Source organism: Capra hircus, chromosome 16 (genome assembly GCF_001704415.2).
Source record: "Capra hircus breed San Clemente chromosome 16, ASM170441v1, whole genome shotgun sequence".
NCBI classification, from domain to species: domain Eukaryota; kingdom Metazoa; phylum Chordata; class Mammalia; order Artiodactyla; family Bovidae; genus Capra; species Capra hircus.
In genome coordinates, this window is record NC_030823.1 from 59740117 (window position 1) to 59760138 (window position 20022).

Consider the following 20022-nt stretch of genomic DNA (forward strand, 5'->3'; position numbering starts at 1 on the left):
ACAATATACAGCCTTGACGTACTCCTTTTCCTATTTGGAACCAGTCTGTTGTTCCATGTCCAGTTCTAACTGTTGCTTCCTGACCTGCATATATGTTTCTCAAGAGGCAGGTTAGGTGGTCTGGTATTCCTATTTCTCTCAGAATTTTCCACAGTTTCTTGTGATCCACACAGTCAAAGGCTCTGGCATAGTCAATAAAGCAGAAAGCGATGTTTTTTTGGAACTCTCTTGCTTTTTTCCATGATCCAGCAGATGTTGGCAATTTGATCTCTGGTTCCTCTGCTTTTTCTAAAACCAGGTTGAACATGTGGAAGTTTACGGTTCACGTACTGCTGAAGTCTGGCTCGGAGAATTTTGAGCATTACTTTACTAGCATGTGAGATGAGTGCAATTGTGCAATAGTTTGAGCATTCTTTGGCATTGTCTTTCTTTGGGATTGGAATGAAAACTGACCTTTTCCAGTCCTGTGGCCACTGCTGAGTGTTCCAAATTTGCTGGCATATTGAGTGCAGCACTTTCACTGCATCATCTTTCAGGATTTGAAATAGCTCAACTGGAACTCCATCCTCTCTACTAGCTTTGTTCATAGTCATGCTTTCTAAGGCCCACTTGACTTCACATTCCATGCTGTCTGGTTCTAGATGAGTGATAACACCATTGTGATTATCCGGGCCGTGAAGATCTTTTTTGTACAGTTCTTCTGTGTATTCTTGCCATCTCTTCTTAATATCTTCTGCGTATGTTAGGTCCATACCATTTCTGTCCTTTATCGAGCCCATCTTTGCATGAAATGTTCCCTTGGTATCTCTAATTTTCTTGAAGAGATCTCTAGTCTTTCCCATTCTGTTGTTTTCCTCTGTTTCTTTGGATTGATCACTAAGGAAGTCTTTCTTATCTCTTCTTGCTATTCTTTGGAACTCTGCATTCAGATGCTTATATCTTTCCCTTTCTCCTTTGCTTTTTACTTCTCTTCTTTGCACCACTATTTGTAAGGCCTCCCCAGACAGCCATTTTGCTTTTTTGCATTTCTTTTTCATGGGGATGGTCTTGATCCCTGTCTCCTGCACAATGTCACGAACCTCAGTCCGTAGTTCATCAGGCACTCTGTCTATCAGATCTAGGCCCTTAAATCTATTTCTCACTTCCACTGTATAATCATAAGGAATTTGATTTAGGTCATACCTGAATGGTCTAGTGGTTTTCCCCACTTTCTTCAATTTAAGTCTGAATTTGGCAATAAGGAGCTCATGATCTGAGCCACAGTCAGCTCCCAGTCTTGTTTTTGCTGACTGTATAGAGCTTCTCCATCTTTGGCTGCAAAGAATATAATCAATCTGATTTTGGTGTTGACCATCTGGTGATGTCCATGTGTAGAGTCTTCTCTTGTGTTGTTGAAGAGGGTGTTTGCTATGACCAGTGCATTCTCTTGGCAAAACTCTATTAGCCTTTGCCCTGCTTCATTCTGTACTCTGAGGCCAAGTTTGCCTGTTACTCCAGGTGTTTCTTGACTTCCTACTTTTGCATTCCAGTCCCCTATAATGAAAAGGACATCTTTTTGGGGTGTTAGTTCTAAAAGGTCTTGTAGGTCTTCATAGAACCATCCAACTTCAGCTTCTTCAGCATTACTGGTTGGGGCATAGACTTGGATAACTGTGATATTGAATGGTTTGTCTTGGAAATGAACAGAGATCCTTCTGTTGTTTTTGAGGTTGCATCCAAGTACTGCATTTTGGACTCTTTTGTTGACCATGATGGCGACTCCATTTCTTCTAAGGGATTCCTGCCCACAGCAGTAGATATAATGGTCATCTGAGTTAAATTCACCCATTCCAGTCCATTTCAGTTCGCTGATTCCTAGAATGTCAATGTTCACTCTTGCCATCTCCTGTTTGACACTTCCAATTTGCCTTGATTGATGGACCTGACATTCCAGGTTCCTATGCAATATTGCTCTTTACAGCATTGGATCTTGCTTCTATCACCAGTCACATCCACAACTGAGTATTGTTTTTGCTTTGGCTCCATCCCTTTATTCTTTCTGGAGTTATTTCTCCACTGACCTCAAGTAGCATATTGGGCACCTAGTGACCTGGGGAGTTCCTCTTTTAGTATCCCATCATTTTGCTTTTTCATACTGTTCATGGAGTTCTCAAGGCAAGAATACTGAAGTGGTTTGCCATTTACTCATCATCAGGGAAATGTAAATCAAAACCACAGTTAGACGGCACCTCACCCCTGTTAGAATGGCTGTTATCAAAAAGAGATAGCAAGTGCTGATGAGGGTGTGGAGCAAAGGGAACCCTTGTATACTGTTGATGAATATGTAAATTTAGTGCAACCACTACTATGGAAAATCATATGGAAGTTACTCAAAAAGTTAAAAATAGAATTGCCATATGATCTAGTAATTCCACTTCTCAGTATTCATTTGAAGAAAATGAAATCACTTAACTTGTATAGATATATGTACCCCCATGTTCATTGCAGTATTATTTATAATCGCCAAGGTATGGAAACAAACTGTTTATCAACAGATGAATGGTTAAAGAAAACGTGATACATATCTATATCTGTATACATATGTATGATAGAATATCAGCCATCAAAAGAACAAAATCCTGCCACTTGTGACAACATGGATGAGGGCATTATGCTGAGTGAAATAAGCCAGACCAAGAAAGACAAATACCACATGCTCTTACTCTGATGTGGAATATAAAAACAAAAGGAAAAGAAAAACTAAACTCATAGCTATAGATCTCTGGTGGAGGCCAGAGATGGGGAAGTTGGGGTGGAAGAAATGGGTGAAGGGAATCAAAAGGTAGCAAACTTCCAGTTATAAAATAAATGAATCATGCAGTTGTAATGTCGAGCATGGTGATGCAGTTAATAACACTGTATTTCATAATTTGAAAATTGCCAAGAGAATAAATCTTGAAAGTTTTCATCACAAGAAAAAAATTCTGGAACTATGTGTGGTGATGAATGTTAACTAGATTTATTGTGGTATCAATCTGCAATATATACAAACATCAAATCATTATGCTGTACACCTGAAACTAATATAATGTCATTTTTCAATTATATTTCAACTAAAAAGAAATGAAAAAATTAAAAATTTCAATTTAATATCCCTGTTAACAGCAATCATATATGGTTATAAGCTGCCTTTATGGATATTCTTATTCTCCTTTGCTGCCTGGATTTGGTGTCAAATGACTTCTCTGACCATTATTACCTTGGTTCATGTATATATACTCATATATGCACAACTATTTATATATATGAAGGTAAATGACTATGTCTGTTTTCTTGTCAAACTTCTTACTGATAAATTTTAGGTGTTTTTTTTTTTAGTAATTCTGCATATCAGAACACCAAGCACTCTAAAATATTCAAGACTAAGCCAAAAGACTGAATCTAGAAAAAGCAAGTAACCAGAAAACCCATCTCTAAATTTGCACAATTTGTTAGAATTGAAGGAAGATTTGCAGTCTGAATGGTTGAATTTATTACTGAAAGGGTGTGGACAAGATTACAGATCAGATTTGACACCTAGGCTTGATATTTCAATAGAACTGTCTTTAGCCAGTTCTGACACATAATTTCATTCAATTAACCTCAAATAGTGAATGACACCAACATAGCTGTATCTCTCTGTTTCTCAATTTGTTATGTCTAGAGATCATTGTCAAAATTTACATTCTCAGGAGAGAACACATGTAGCGATTCATCTCAAACTTAATTAAATCCAACAAACATTCAGTTTAATTCAACAAATATTGAGGGCCTAGTACGTGACAAGCACATATTCAGCTGATAAAAAATAGCAAAAATAGCTAACATTTTTGAGCACGTACTATACACAGAGTATGTCCTTTGTTTATTATTTATTTTTGGCTACACTGGGTCTTCGTTGCTGTGTGCAGGCTTTCTCTAGTTGTGGTGAGCGGGGGCTACTCTTCATTGCAGTTCAAGGGCTTCTCCTGCAGTAACTTCTCCTGTTGCACAGCACAGGCTCTAGGGTGCTTGGGCTTCAGTAGTTGCACGTGGACTCAGTTGTTGCACCTCCTGGGCTATAGAGTGCAGGCTCAGTAGTTGTGACGAACCGGCTTAATTGCTCCACATGTGGAATCTTCCCAGAGCAGGGAACGAACCTGTGTCCCCTACATTGGCAGGAGGATTCTTCTCCACTGTACCACCAGGTAAGTCTTATGTCCCTTACAAGTGTTGTTTCTTTTGAAAGTGATAGTCGCTAATCATGTCCAACTCTTTGCGAACCCATTTCCTTCTCCAGGGCATCTTCCTAACCCAGGGATTGAACCTGGATCTCCCGCACTATAGGCAGATTCTTTTACCATCTGAGCCACCAGGGAATCCACACAAAACCTTATGGCTGTCAGGAAGATCCCCAGGAGAAGTAAATGACAACCCACCCCAGTATTCTTACCTGGAAAATCCCACGGATGAAGCAGCCTGGCGGGCTACACCGCAAGGAGTCGCAAAGAGTCAGACATGACTGAGCGACTAACACACAGAAACTATCATAATCTCTACTAGACAGATGCGGGAATTGAAGCACAAAGAGGTTAAGAATCTGATCAAAATTATTTGATTTAATCTGGACCTGCTGCTGCTGCTCTAAGTTGCTTCAGTCATGTCCGACTCTGTGCGACCCCATAGATAGCAGCCCACCAGGCTCCTCCGTCCATGGGATTCTCCAGGCAAGAATACTGGAGTGGGTTGCCATTCCCTTCTCCAATGCATAAAAGTGAAAAGTGAAAGTGAGGTCATATCGGGTTCTTCGAGACCCCATGGACTGTAGCCTACCAGGCTCCTCTATCCGTGGGGTTTTCCAGGCAAGAGTACTGGAGTGGGTTGCCATTTCCTTCTCCAAAGTTTATTCTCTTAAGTAACTATGAAGGAGACAAAGGGCTTTACAGTCTAATTTGATGAATATGTCTAAGCTAAACGCAGAATTATCTATAGTAGATAAACCCTAAGGAGATACACAGCACTGTGGAGTGCAGGGATGTGCTCAGTACTGCAAAAGATGAGCACTCATGGAGTTTTTCCTGCAGTAGATAGCTTTTGAGCTTGTACTTAAGGAACGTGGCAGAAATTACAAACCAAAGTGATATGTGATCTAAGTTATAGACAAAAGTCTATAAGTAGAATGAACAGGCCTGATATCCAGTTTGACTTGAACATAACATTCAATTAGGGAAGTAATAATAGCCACTGTTTATTACTCTCTTTTATGTGCAGGCTCTCGACAAATGTTATTTCTAATCTTTAAGGATTTCCCAGGTGGTGCAGTGGTAAAGAATCTCCCTGCCAATGCAGGAGATGGCAAAGACATAGATTTGATCCATAAGTCAGGAAGATCCCCTGGAATAGGAAATGGCAACCCACTCCAGTATTCTTGCTTGGAAAATTTCATGGACAGAGGAGCCTACAGTCCATGGTGGCCTACAGTCCATGGGGTCACAAAGAGTCAGACATGACTGAAGTGACTTACCATGCATACACAGACAATAAAATGAAGGTTTTTCAGGTCATAGGGCAAGTGATAGAGCCAAGATTTGAACTGGAATCTTCCTGACACCACACCCCTGCCCTGTTTGTTTGTTTTAATACTGCCTTACTTTAGGAAAATAGAAAGCTTGGCTTGTGCCATATTGAGAAGATCTTAATGACTGAGGTGAGGAATTTTTACTTGTTTTGGCAGGCACAGGCAGGCAGGGGCAAAACTCAAGTTGAACTCTAGGAAGACTGCTGAAATTATCTGGGCAATAGAAATGAGAGCCTGAATTAGAAGAGCAGTGGTGCAACTGGACAGAAAGGGAACAGAAGAAATATGCATTACTTGTATTTAGGGACAATAGTTGTTTGGGTAAAAACAAGGCATAGAGAAGAATATATAATATTTTAATACTTTTGATTCTCTCAGTTCTCAGAAGCATGTTTGCAATGATCATTAGCAGAAATACAGGGCAGGAGGAGGATCTGGCTTTGTGGAACTGAAAAGAGGGAGAACAATAAACTTAATTTGGGAGTTGGAGCCACTGATCTGTATCTATGTGGAGATGGGTAAGACAGTTGGAGATTCAGTTTGAAGTTTTAGGGCTAAGATCCAGTTCTTCAAGAGAGTTGAGAATCAAAGCTATTCAGAAAAATTTGATCTTGGTGTCTACTAAGAAGTAGGAGAAAAAACAGAGCTGCATTAAATACCTATTATGTGCCTAGCACTGTGGAAACTACTCGGAGGTTAACATTTCCTCATTAAACTTCCAATCTTGTTCAAGAGATTAGTTACTCTTACGAAGAGCAAACAATATAAAACTTAATATATTCAGGAGCCAATCTGTAGGGTATAAACAATAGGAGTAGGAGATGTTGAAAAGGAGAGAGCTTGATTTGTTTACGGTATTTTCAAGATGAGGGAGAGGCCAAAGATCAGTACAAGCTGTAAAAGATGGAAATCGTGCATAGGCTGAAATGAGGGTAACGTTGCTCCCCACACAGTGGCAGGAATTTTTGGCATTTTCTCTGTTGCCCAGGGGATAGCATGGGGATGAAAAAAATATAAATAGTCTTTGGATCAAGGAGACCTCAAATTCTACATCTGCCCTTTCTGCCCTTTATTAATGGTTTAATATTGGGCAAATTACATAGCTTTTCAGAACTCATTTCCTGTTTTTTTTTAAAAAATAAGTATAATACTCAATAAGATCGTTGAATACATTCAGAAAATTGCATGAAAAGCATCTATCTCTTTGTTTTATATAGAAAAGTTGGGGGACACCTAATGAACTCTTTCGTTATGTTGTTTTTCTAGCTACCACTTACACCACTGGGATCCCCACATTTCCTGTTCTTCCCTCCAGCACAGCTTCCTGGAGACAGAGCACACATTTTACACATGTGCAGGAATTTTGTACATTAATTTACCTATTTAGGCACAGCTATAGGCCCTACATAGAGGGGACAGTTACTGCCTCCTGCTTTTATTAAGATCCACTCGACAAGCATTTATCGAACACCCACAATGCTTCAGTTACTATGCTAGAACCTGTTGGGGTAAAGGATAAAGACGAGAACCACCTTTGGATATACGAGTTCAGAAGGTGGAGGAAAGTGATGGGTGCATTGTGCAATGAGCTTATGTGCAATGAGCACCTAGCAGGTGGCATTATTTGCAGAATAGATGTCATTTAAGCTAAGTCTTGACAGATCACAGAATTAACTATGCAGAGTCCAGGGAGAGGATAAAAATGCTAGACTATATGGTGATCAAAGGGTCTCTTAAAGCACAGTTATAATAATGCCAACACCTAACGGGAGAAAAGTCCATTTTACTTGCTCTGGGGTCTTAAGCCACTAGACAGAGCGCACGCTGAACCGAATTGTAACCCTCCCGAATAAAACGGCCACAGTGACAGCAGTGGGTAACTGCGGCAGCCGCAGAGCCGCAATTACTCTGAAACTGACTGGGGTACAGAAGATTTATTTGGACAACTGGTGAAACATCGTAAACTCTGAGAAGCTGCGATTTTCAGACTTCCAGTTCATCCTTGTCACAACCCCAGCTAGTTGTTTGTTTTTTTTTTTTTTTTTTCGGCCCAGGGTGAAATCCGCAGTCAGAGGCCCAATTAGCTTCTGAAGAAAGAGGGCGGGGGATGGGATTTGGGGGGAGACGAAGGGGCGGGAGGGGAGGTCTCCGCTGCGGATCTACTTTGGCTCCTCCCAGGTCCTGCAAGGCTCAAACTTCGCCACACAAAACATGGCGGCCTTGAGGGTCCTCTCCTCGTTTTATCTCACATTCGCCTCTTGGCCACACTCAACATGGCCCTAACCGAACGTTGCATTCCTCTGGATCCGACTCGGGACAGTTCTCGCGAGGTTTGCCCGGACCCTGGCTGCTCCCGCCCTGCCTCGCGCCGCCGCCACAGCCACTGCCGCCGGCGCCGCTCCTCCTCCGTGTCAGTTGTTGGGCTGTAATGGCGACTGGGCCGCCGCTGCCGAAGTGACTCCCGGGCGGGGGAGCCGGGCCAGACCTGCGCCAGAGGGAACTGCAGAGAGCCGCAGCTCAGGGGGTGGCTTGCTGTGGGGGAGGGGAGGCAGCCTTTCTGCCTCTCCTTCCTTCTCTGCAGACCGGCGGATCCCGGGAGCCGGTGCGAGGCGGGCAGCCGGTGCGTCCCCGGAGCGGGGAGGCCAGGCCGGGCAGCCCTGGGGCCGGTCGGGGCGGCGTCACTGCACCCTCCGCCAAGCCCCGCGGGATGCACCGTAGGGGCCGAGGGCGGAGGCGACACTCTCAGGTGAGCTGTGGGGGGACCTGGCTAGGACCGCGGATGCTCGCTGAGCTGCCTCTGTCCGCGGTCCCGGGTCCGCGGCGGCGGCGAGAGAGGCGGGGCGGGGCGCGGGGAGCCCTGGCCCAGCCTGGCGTCCCCCTGAAGGAGCCTCCCTGGGTCCTGAAGCTTTGCTAGGAGGGCCATTCTGAAACCTGGGTTTCAGGTCCCACCGGTGCCTGCAGTGGACGAGATTTCCTTCTTTACCTGGCAGTGCGTCCCCCCCTCCACCGCCCCCCGCGCCCCTCCTCTCTTCTGCAAAAGATGTGAGATACACTCTTGCCTTTGGTCTCCGGAGAAGTGTCCCTTCTTCATTCGGGGATCAGGCATATTTTGGGGAATTCCGGGGAACTGGCTACAGTGGCAAGGATGACTAGTTTCTGTTCCTTTTTGGTGGGAATAAACGTTCTCAAGTATAGGGAAAACTTTGATCTTCTGCTTCTCTGGCAGCTGCTGAATGTAGTCTATTCATTTATTCACAAGTGGTGGAGGGGGAGATTTAAAAAGCTTGTACGCTGTGTAAGTTGTCAGTAATCTCCCCCGCCCTCTTTTAAGTGTAGCCCAACATGCTAAATGACATTTAACTAATGTCACAAATATGGGTTGGATTTTGACTGGCTTTTCGGATAGGAAGTTTGCACATAGGTATAGATTTTGGTGTGGTTTTGGTGTAGCAGCAAGTCCTCCATATAGGAAAAAAATGCGTTGTCAGGAATAGTGATCAGTATCCATGTCTGTACTCCACCTGTTTGTTTTGTTTTGATGGTGATCCTTGTTTTGAGTTTCGAAAAGTCGTTAATGGTTATGTTGCCATGTTAACGATACCTCCTCCAGCCCTGTCCTTTAAGGGTTTTAAAAGAATGGCTATTTTAGGCAAATCTAGTAGCTGGAAAGGTTTGTGGAAGCAATGATAAACCACTTTCCAAAAAACATTTTCGTAGTTTAAAATATTGTCTTTTAAACAAGGCACCGTGCTGCTATTAATCATAACATGAGATTGTGACTTTGGGGGATTGTTAGACCGGTGGTAGAAGTTGCCTTAAGCTCATGGGCATGTAATAATTAGTTTTGGTGTGCTAAATTGGCAGACTCCAGTGTAATAAATCTGAACTGTTGAACTGTCATTGCATTCAATTTAAGATACTTTAATCAGAAAAATAAACACAAAACTAGCATACATTGTGTGTATGTTTAAATACATGTGTATCTTATCTTTGCTTAGTGACTAGCAGGGCATGTGTTTGTAATGATGGTTACTTATAATATGTAAAAAATTTCATACATAGGTAGAAGAATTTCTCTGGTTCTCTAAGATATATTGGAGTATAGTGTTATGTAAGAGTGTTAATACTTGAACAACCAGCCTCCTGTTGGGTGATCAATGAATTATGAAGTTTAGAATTTTTTTCTAATGCTCTAATTGCTAGTCTTTTGTCCATTTTATAACACTTTTACTGAAGAAAGGAAGATGAAGTCACTATCGAATAAATTTTGTTGTTAGTTAAATAGCTGTAAGTTACTGTTGGAGCAAAAAGAAGCTGCTGCTAAAATAAATTGCATCGTTTTTTTGGTGTGCTTCCACATAAATTATTTTATTTAGGCCTCATGGCAATTTTATGAGGTGCATTTGACAAATGTCTTCATTTTGCAGTTGTGGGAATTGACAGGGAATAAATAAATGAACAAGAAAGTTCATTTGTTTATGTGAATGATGCTCTTATTTCCACAGATGATCAAAGGCTTTAAAATTTTTATTTACTTTATTGAGGTTTGACATATTAGTTTCAGGTGTATAACAATGATTCGATCTTTGTATATATTGTGACGTGATCATAAATCTAGTTAACATCCGAGGATTAATATCACCTAAAATTGAATATTAATATAGATATTTCTGGGAGTTGTTTTCTTCTTACATCTAAAAAGTTATTTTTTCTTCCTTTTGTTAAGCCAGAAGTTCCTTATATTGATGACTGTCAGTTCTTTAAAAACATCAGTATTTTCATAGCATTAGGTTAATTAGTAACAAGCCATGAATTATTGTAGTGAATTGCTTTACTTCTATATGTACTTTTTGGTTGAACAATGTTCTTAAGAAATTGTAATTTGTCATCTTTCATTTTGTTTGGATACTGAGAGTTCTGTCATTTTTAGTATTTCACATAGTTTATATTTTTGTTTAGTTGAAACAAGTATTCAGGCCACAAGCAGCATAACTGAAAAGTATCGACATCTTGGTGATTTTATTATAGAATCGATGATTTAAAAAGTTAACTTGCCCCCTGTACTTATGATTGCTAATTTTGCCTTGTGGGGCAAGTTGTGAAGTAATTTTCTTTATTGACTTTTTTTCCATGTCAATTTCTAATGTTACAAAATAGCCACCTCCCAAACCTGAATTATCAAAAGACTGCATAGTTTTTGTGTGTCTGTTAATATTTTTTTGTTTGGTGAGCAAGTATAACTGCACATTTGCTAGTGGTTTCTTTGGGTTATTTGCCTTTCTCGTCCAGTCTGTAAGTTCCATGATGGCAGAGATTGTCTATCAACTATTGTGCACCCAGTGCCTAGCACACAGAAAAATAGTCAATAAATATTGGCTGAATAAACTGACTAGAGAGTGGTGTTGGTATAGTATTTAAACGAAGTAAAACACTAGATCATGGTTCCTAAGCACACATCAGCTCTTCTTAGGAATATACTTCACAGGTAAATTCAGCTTTGCTAGGTGGCAGGGGAATGACAGCCTTGGATTAAAAGATATTGGGAATAAGCCGCAGGTAGATCCTGAAAACTTTATTGACTATTTTAATGATTTGCCTAGATGTTCTGGCAATAGTTATTGTAATTTAAAGGAGATGGGAGCTTTAAGACCCTGACCTGTTACACTAGTACTGTAATTACAGGCTTTAATAACTTAAAGTCACTTCTTAATTACAGCATTGGGAGTTTTAAATCTTAAAGGCTAGCTAGTCCAATTCCCACGTTCTATACATAAGTAAATAGAGGATCATATAGAGGAAATATCTCACCCACAGTTGATTTCATAACTGAAGACTCCACTATGCAGACTCTACTACATTTGTTTAATATGAAGATACTTATCAAATCAGAGGGTAATTGTGATCAACCAGCAATCTCTTCTCTGTAAGAAGAAATTGTATAAGTATTAGTTAAAAACTCAAAAGAGGCCTCACTTTTCATGAATCAAAAATATTTTTTAACTTAAATATGAATCTCAACCCTCTTCTCTGTCATTGGGACTATAACGTGGTACATCTGTTTCTGGAAGGAAATTTGGCATTACCTATCAAAATTAAAACTGCACATATTATTTGGTAGAGTCATTTCTTTTTTAGGAGTTTGCAGAAATTTTAATACAGAAGCACAAGAACACATCTATAAGGATGATCATTTTAGTATTATTACAAATAGATGTCTATAACATTTATAAATAGCAAAAGAGTCCTAAATGTCCATTGGTAAGGGAATAGTTAAAATTATAGCATATTTATGCTGTGACGTATGATGCACTTGTTAACAGATTGAGGGAGAGCTATACTTACTTCATGAGAAGTAACTGAGTGTTTCTTTGAGCACAGGGACCATGTAGCCTATTTTCTGGGATCACATCCTAACCATTTATTAGCTGTGACCATTAGCAGGTTACTTAAACTCATCTGTAAAGTGGATATAATCGTAGTTCTCACCATTAAATGAGTTAATATTTAAGCCCTAAGTAAGCACGGAGAACCTGCCTGCCAATGCAGGAGACATAAAAGGCATGGGTTCGATCCCTGGGTCTGGAAGATCCCCTGGAGGAGGGCGGCATGGTAACCCACTCCAGTATTCTTTTCTGGAGAATCCCCATAAACAGAGGAGCCTGGAGGACCAGAGTCAGACATGACTGACGTGATTTAGCATGCATGCACACAAGCCCTTCATACGTATTTGGAATTATTGTTATGTTCTGACAGGGAAGAATGTTCATGATATAATATCGAGTGAAAAAAATTAGTTGCACTAACTGTGGAATGTGATTCAGTGTAAAAACAAAGACATAGGCAAAGAAATGTAGTTTGATTTTGTTTTGATTTTGTATGTGCATAGGAAAGGCTCTGTAAGGGATAGACATTAAACTATTAGCCGTGTTTATGACTGGGAGGAAAGGAAAGGAAAGTGAGGTTGCTCAGTCGTGTCCGACTCTTTGCGACCCCAAGTGAAGTTGCTCAGTCGTGTCCGACTCTTTGTGACCCCATGGACTGTAGCCTACCAGGCTCCTCTGTCCATGGGATTTTCCAGGCAATAGTACTGCAGTGGATTGCCATTTCCTTCTCCAGCGGATCTTCCTGACCCAGGGCTCGAACCCAGGTCTCCCGCATTGTGGACAGACGCTTTACTATCTGAGCCACCAGGGAAGGCCTATGGCTGGGAGAGTAGTTGATTTTCTTTGTTTTTTTTTCCTTTAGACATTTTTGTGTTGTTAATTGTAAGTTCCACTTTTTATCATTTTTTTGAAACTTTTTTCTAAAATAATATTGAGGTAGAATTTTTCTCTATTATACAATCATACATGTATTTTTGAATATTACAGAGTTCATTCACAGAATATCACATGATTAGGTTCTATTTTAAAACTTTTATTAATGGAAAGTTAAAACTAATCTATGAGAATTTCTGGTGAGTGTATTTATTTTTCTTCTCGCCTTGTGACCTTACATATTATTTCTTAATTTACAAAGTAAGCACATAGACTGGATCAGTGTTTTTTAAACCTTGGATCCCCAGGCCATGCTGTGATGCCGTGAGGTACCTGGGAGCACTATAGTAAACTTCAGTGGGATGTTTCTAAATTCTTGAGGGAAACAGTTTCACTTGACAACTGTGGGTTCAGTTCAGTCATTCAGTCATGTCCGACTTTTTGCAACCCCATGGACTGCAGCATGCCAGGCCTCCCTGTCCATCACCAACTCTCAGAGTTTACTCAAACTCATGTCCATTGAGTCGATGGTACCATCCAACCATCTCTCCTCTGTCATCCCCTTCTCCTCCAGCCTTAAATCTTCCCCAGCATCAGGGTCTTTTCAAATGAGTCAGCTCTTCACATCAGGTGGCCAAAGTATTGGAGTTTCAGCTTCAACATCAGTCCTTCCAATTAACATTCAGGACTGATTTCCCTTAGGATGCACGGGTTGGATCTCCTTGCAGTCCAAGGGACTCTCGAGCCTTCTCCAACACCACAGTTCAAAAGCATCAGTTCTTTGGCGCTCAGCTTTCTTTATAGTCCAACTCTCACATCCATACATGACTACTGGAAAAACCATAGCCTTGACTAGATGGACCTTAGTCGGCAAAGTAATGTCTCTGCTTTTTAATATGCTGTCTAGGTTGGTCATAACTTTTCTTCCAAGGAGTAAGCCTCTTTTAATTTCATGGCTGCAGTCACCATCTGCAGTGATTTTGGAGCCCAGAAAAATAAAGTCTGCCACTGTTTCCACTGTTTCTCCATCTATTTGCCATGAAGTGTTGGGACCAGATGCCATGATCTTAGTTTTCTGAATGTTGAGCTTTAAGCCAACTTTTTCATTCTCCTCTTTCACTTTCATCAAGAGGCTCTTTAGTTCTTCACTTTCTGCCATAAGGCTGGTATCATCTGCATATCTGAGGTTATTGATATTTCTCCTGGCAATCTTGATTCCAGCTTGTGCTTCATCCAGTCCAGTGTTTCTCATGACGTACTCTGCGTATAAGTTAAATAAGCACGGTGACTGTATACAGCCTTGACGTACTCCTTTTCCTATTTGGAACCAGTCTGTTGTTCCATGCCCCATTCTAACTGTTGCTTCTTGACCTGCATATAGATGTCTCAAGAGGGAGGTCAGGTGGTCTGGTATTCCCATCTCTTTCAGAATTTTCCACAGTTTATTGTGATCCACACAGTTAAAGGCTTTGGCATAGTCAATAAAGCAGAAACAGATTTTTTTCTGGAACTCTGTTACTTTTTTGATGATCCAGCAGATGTTGGCAGTTTGATCTCTGGTTCCTCTGTCCTTTCTAAAACCAGCTTGAACATCTGAAAGTTCACGGTTCACATATTGTTGAAACTTGGCTTGGAGAATTCTGAGCATTACTTTGCTAGCATGTGAGATGAGTGCAGTTGTGCGATAGTTTGAGCATTCTTTGGCATTGCCTTTCTTTGGGATTGGAATGAAAACTGACCTTTTGCAGTCCTGTGGCCACTGTTTAGTTTTCCAAATTTGCTGGCATATTGAGAGCAGTGCTTTCACACCATCATCTTTGGAATATTTGGCATCTGTGAGCCCTTGATCAAACTATTAGTTTGAGATAACTGTGCTTGAGGTTGTGTTCCTTTCTTTGGGAGTCTTTTGAAGACAGTATGTCTTCAGAAAGCTAGAGGAAACTCAAACAGGGGCTCTGTATCAATCTAGAAGGGTAGGATAGGGAGGGGAAATGAGAGGGAGGTTCAAAAGGGAGGGGATATATGTATACCTATGGCTGATTCATATTAAGGTTTGACAGAAAACAACAAAATTCTGTAAAGCAATTATCCTTCAATTAAAAAGTAAATAAAAGAAAGCTAGGTTTTGGTGCTGGTTGTGATTAAAGGAAAGTTCTGTGCAGAAATCAGTGTGAAACAGTAAATCAAAGTGCCTGTATCGAAAGTGATTTCAAGGTTTGAAAAATTATGTATTATCTATTAGGTGCACACGTCCCATTAATAGGTAATTGTGGTTATTTAGTAATTAAAATATTTCTTTTAATTTGATATGTATTTTTCAATCACTACTAAGTTGTTAGGCTATAAATACTTAATAGGTTGTATGGACCTAAGTGCCTAATAAATGGGATTATTTCCATTAAATATTTTTTTAGCCTATGAGGACTGTGAAAAATAACTGATACACTAAAGATTCTGTGAACTGAGAAAGCTTGGGAACCTCATGAACTCTTTGACTGGGACACCCACAGTATAAAATAGATTTTCCATGGGAACATAATACACATAGCTACATATATATTTTTATGTAAAATGAAATGGAAGCTTCACTTTAAAAATCCAATACACTCTGATATTTCAGTTTAGTTTTATTTGGTTTCAGTAAAACAATTCAAGCTTCAACCCACCAGGTTGATTTCCTTTTGATCTGCTAATGGTTCCATTACTGCATATTTGAAAAACATGAGGCTAGGTGACTCCTCACTTCCAACTCTAATATGCTGTGTTCTCTGTAATTAGTTATAAATGGAGTTGGACTGCACTTCCATAGATACATCTCTGAAAATCTGTGTAGATTCCTCAATTTCTGGTTGAAATGATGGAACATTTAAATTCTGTAGAGAAATAATGATATAAAGAAGATCTTGTTATAGATGGAAGGATATTTTTGCAACCAGAAGAATTGGATTTATCTTTGATAAGTTTGGGGTTAAGTGATTTTTTAAAAAAATAACCAATTAAATTTTTTGTTGTAAGTGGACTTTTTAAAAACTAGATTTAAAAATCATGCATGAGTAATAATAGCACTGGGTTCATTTATATTAACAGGCTTCATGATTTTCATGTCTAAATTTATAAGAGTATTTTATTTTAATTTAGTTTGGGGCTTATTTTAAAATATAAAATGTATCTGTATAACTATTATTTTATAATCCTTATTTTTTAATATATTACCACAAGAGAAATATTTTGCTTTCCAGTGGGTAACCTCTTCATATTATATGAAATACCTTTGGGTTTTTTTGTTTTTGTTTCTTTTGCCCTGTTTGCATTTACGAATTGGATTCTGATACTTACCAGTGGGGCCATCATTCAGCAGAGAGGTCGGGGGCACCTAGTATGTGCTGTGTACTGTGCATGGACTAGGGATATAAAGAAGAATAAAACATCATCCCCACAGTCCCATGAAAAAGACAGATATGCAAATAATAGTATGGGAGTAGGGAGGTAAGAGGAAAGGTAAAGTGCTATAGATCCACAAAATGGGGGCGACTGCACAGTGTCAAGGAGTCAGAGGCTTCCAATGAAATAAAAAATTGTTGTATTTGTTTCCTTCAGTTCAGTTCAGTTCAGTTCAGTCGCTCAGTTGTGTCCGACTCTTTGCAACCCCATAAATTGCATCATGCCAGGCCTCCCTGTCCATCACCATCTCCCGGAGTTCACTCAGACTCACGTCCATCGAGCCCGTGATGCCATCCAGCCATCTCATCCTCGGTCGTCCCCTTCTCCTTTAGCATCATTCCTTCCAAAGAAATCCCAGGGTTGATCTCCTTCAGAATGGACTGGTTAGATCTCCTTGTAGTCCAAGGGACTCTCAAGAGTCTTCTCCAACACCACAGTTCAAAGGCATCAATTCTTTGGCGCTCAGCCTTCTTCACAGTCCAACTCTCACATCCATACATGACTACTGGAAAAACCATAGCCTTGACTAGACTGACCGTAGTCGGCAAAGTAATGTCTCTGCTTTTGAATATACTATCTAGGTTGGTCATAACTTTTCTTCCAAGGAATAAGAGTCTTTTAATTTCATGGCTGCAGTCACCATCTGCAGTGATTTTGGAGCCCCCAAAATAAAGTCTGACACTGTTTCCACTGTTTCCCCATCTATTTCCAACGAAGTGATGGGACCAGATGACATGATCTTCGTTTTCTGAATGTTGAGCTTTAAGCCAACTTTTTCACTCTCCTCTTTCACTTTCATCAAGAGGCTTTTTAGCTCCTCTTCACTTTCTGCCATAAGGGTGGTGTCATCTGCATATGTGAGGTTATTGATATTTCTCCCAGCAATCTTGATTCCAGCTTGTGTTTCTTCCAGTCCAGCGTTTCTCATGATGTACTCTGCATAGAAGTTAAATAAGCAGGGTGACAATATACAGCCTTGACGTACTCCTTTTCCTATTAGGAACCAGTCAGTTGTTCCATGTCCAGTTCTAACTGTTGCTTCCTGACCTGCATACAGATTTCTCAAGAGGCAGGTTCGGTGGTCTGGTATTCCCATCTCTTTCAGAATTTTCCACAGTTTATTGTGATCCACACAGTCAAAGGCTTTGGCATAGTCAATAAAGCAGAAACAGATGTTTTTCTGGAACTCTTGCTTTTTCCATGATCCAGCGGATGTTGGCAATTTGATCTCTGGTTCCTCTGCCCTTTCTAAAACCAGCTTGAACATCAGGGAGTTCGTGGTTCACGTATTGCTGAAGCCTGGCTTGGAGAATTTTGAGCATTACTTTACTAGCATGTGAGATGAGTGCAATTGTGCCGTAGTTCGAGCATTCTTTGGCATTGCCTTTCTTTGGGATTGGAATGAAAACTGACCTTTTCCAGTCCTGTGGCCACTGAGTTTTCCAAATTTGCTGACATATTGAGTGCAGCACATTCACAGCATCATCTTTCAGGATTTGAAACAGCTCAACTGGAATTCCATCACCTCTACTAGCTTTGTTTCCTTAATGGCCTCTAAATTAGCTAAATTATTGAATGTTAAAGAAAACTTCTGAAAATTATTTTTCCTTGCTTGTTTCCTCACAAGGTGATAAATGCAGTCCTTACCCAGCCTTCTATACTCCAGAGGCCAGACTGCTTTAACAAATTCAAAAGCATATCCACTGGAAAATCTGCTTTCTTCCTCAGATTCTCACTCCTTCTCCGCAGAGTTAACCAGTGTTAACGGTTTCGTCTGTATTAGGGAAGCTTTTGTAGTGAAAATTTCATACTTCAGGGGAAAAAAAAAATCTTGACTTGTACCATAAGACACTTTTATAGGATATATTCCTTGAAATCAATTTAGAGGAGTAAATATTCAGAATGGATAACTAGATAGTAGGTGGAACAAAATATAGGTTCCTATTTTGGGTTTTAAAAATAGAAGACTAGGAGTACCTTTAGTTAGGCTCGGTTTAGCTCTTCATTTCGTATCAGTGGAGGACATTGCATTCTTTGCAATCCTTATCCAGCCTCTTATACTCCAGAGGCCAAACTGGTACCAAATATTACAGGTTTTTTTGGATTTCCTGGATTATAGGCAGTCATTCTTCATTTGTAAAAGTGGTTGTTGAGGTTTGTATATTATACGTGAGAAGAAAGTGAAACTGAAGTCAGTCAGTCGTGTGTGACTCTTTGTGACCCGGTGGACTGTAGCCTACCAAGCTCCTCTGTCCATGGGATTCTCCAGGCAAGAATACTGGAGTGGGTTGCCATTTCCTTCTCCAGGGGATCTTCCTGACCCAGGGATTGAACCCGGGTTTCCCGCATTGGAGGCGGACGCTTTAACCTCTGAGCCACCAGGGAAGCCCGTACGTGAGAAGAGGTAAGGCTAATTCTCAGATCTCAAATGGTAAAAGCATCTGCCTACAATGCGGGAGACCTGGGTTCGATCCCTGGCTTAGGAAGATCCCCTGGAGAAGGAAATGGCACCCCACTCCAGTATTCTTGCCTGGAAAATTCCATGGACAGAGGAGCCTGGCAGGCTACAGTACATGAGGTTGCAAAGAGTCAGACATGACTGAGCGACTTCACTTCATTAGGGGAGTATTGGTTACTCTGAGAATTTACATGGAACAGTATAGGTCTGATTTAGAGCTGGAATGTTTTCCACTCTTCCTAGCCTGGTCCTTACCAAATTTGTCCACTTTGAGACTAGATAGTATGATTATTGCAGGGTTGGTTTTCTCAACCTTTCAGGCAGGGATGGTTGTTAATAGGGTCTGATAAAGATGAGAGAACTGAAGCAAAGGTATGGAAAGTACTCCTTGGGAGAGCCAGCACAAAGGCACATCTTTCATCTTTTATCCCCGGTACCTGGCACATAGTTGGTGCTCAGTAAAAAGTCGAGCTGAATGAGTCTATGTGACTGAATGAGAGCGCTGTCAGTAAACGTGAAAGGAAAATTTGCCGATAGAAGATACTTGAGAATTGGCTGTTTCAAAGTGTCATATCTTATTTGTATATACATATGATAAGTATACCCACTCCAGTGTTCTTGCCTGGAGAATCCCAGGAATGGGGGAGCCTGGTGGGCTGCCGTCTATGGGGTCACACAGAGTTGGACACGACTGAAGTGACTTAGCAGCAGCACCATGATAAGTATCAGAGAAGGCAATGGCACCTCACTCCAGTACTCTTGCCTGGAAAATCCCATGGATGGAGGAGCCTGGTGCACTGCAGTCCATGGGGTTGCTAAGAGTCGGACACACTGAACGACTTCACTTTCACTTTTCGCTTTCATGCACCGGAGAAGGAAATGGCAACCCACTCCAGTGTTCTTGCCTGGAGAATCCCAGGGACGGTGGAGCCTGGTGGGCTGCTGTCTCTGGGGTCGCACAGAGTCAGACACGACTGAAGCGACTTAGCAGCAGCAGCAGCAGCATGATAAGTATGGGCTTCCCAGGTAGCACTAGTGGTAAAGAGTCTACCTGCTAGTGCAGGAGATGTAAGAGACGTGGTTTTGGTCCCTGGCTTGGGAAGATCCTGTGGAGGAGGGCCTGGCAGTCTACTCCAGTATTCCTGCCTGGAGAATCCCTTGGACAGAGAAGCCTGGTGGGCTTCAGTCCATAGGGTTGCAAAGAGTCGGACTTGACTGAAGCAACTTAGCACGCATGCACTCATGATAGGTATAGATCAGTGTTTCTCATACCTCTTGGTGTCAAGAAGACA

General features: G+C 40.9%; 1 protein-coding gene across 4 annotated transcripts in view; it reads left to right on the forward strand.

Moving 5' to 3' along the window:
- Positions 7947-20022, forward strand: part of CEP350 (centrosomal protein 350) — a 159991-nt gene continuing 147915 nt past the window's right edge. For 2 of the 4 annotated variants that reach the window (XM_018060668.1, XM_018060670.1), the window contains exon 1: positions 7947-8321. The gene's annotated coding sequence lies outside the window, so the exon portion shown is untranslated. The remainder of the gene's footprint in view (positions 8322-20022) is intronic. The other 2 variants (XM_018060671.1, XM_018060669.1) reach the window with 1 other exon arrangement.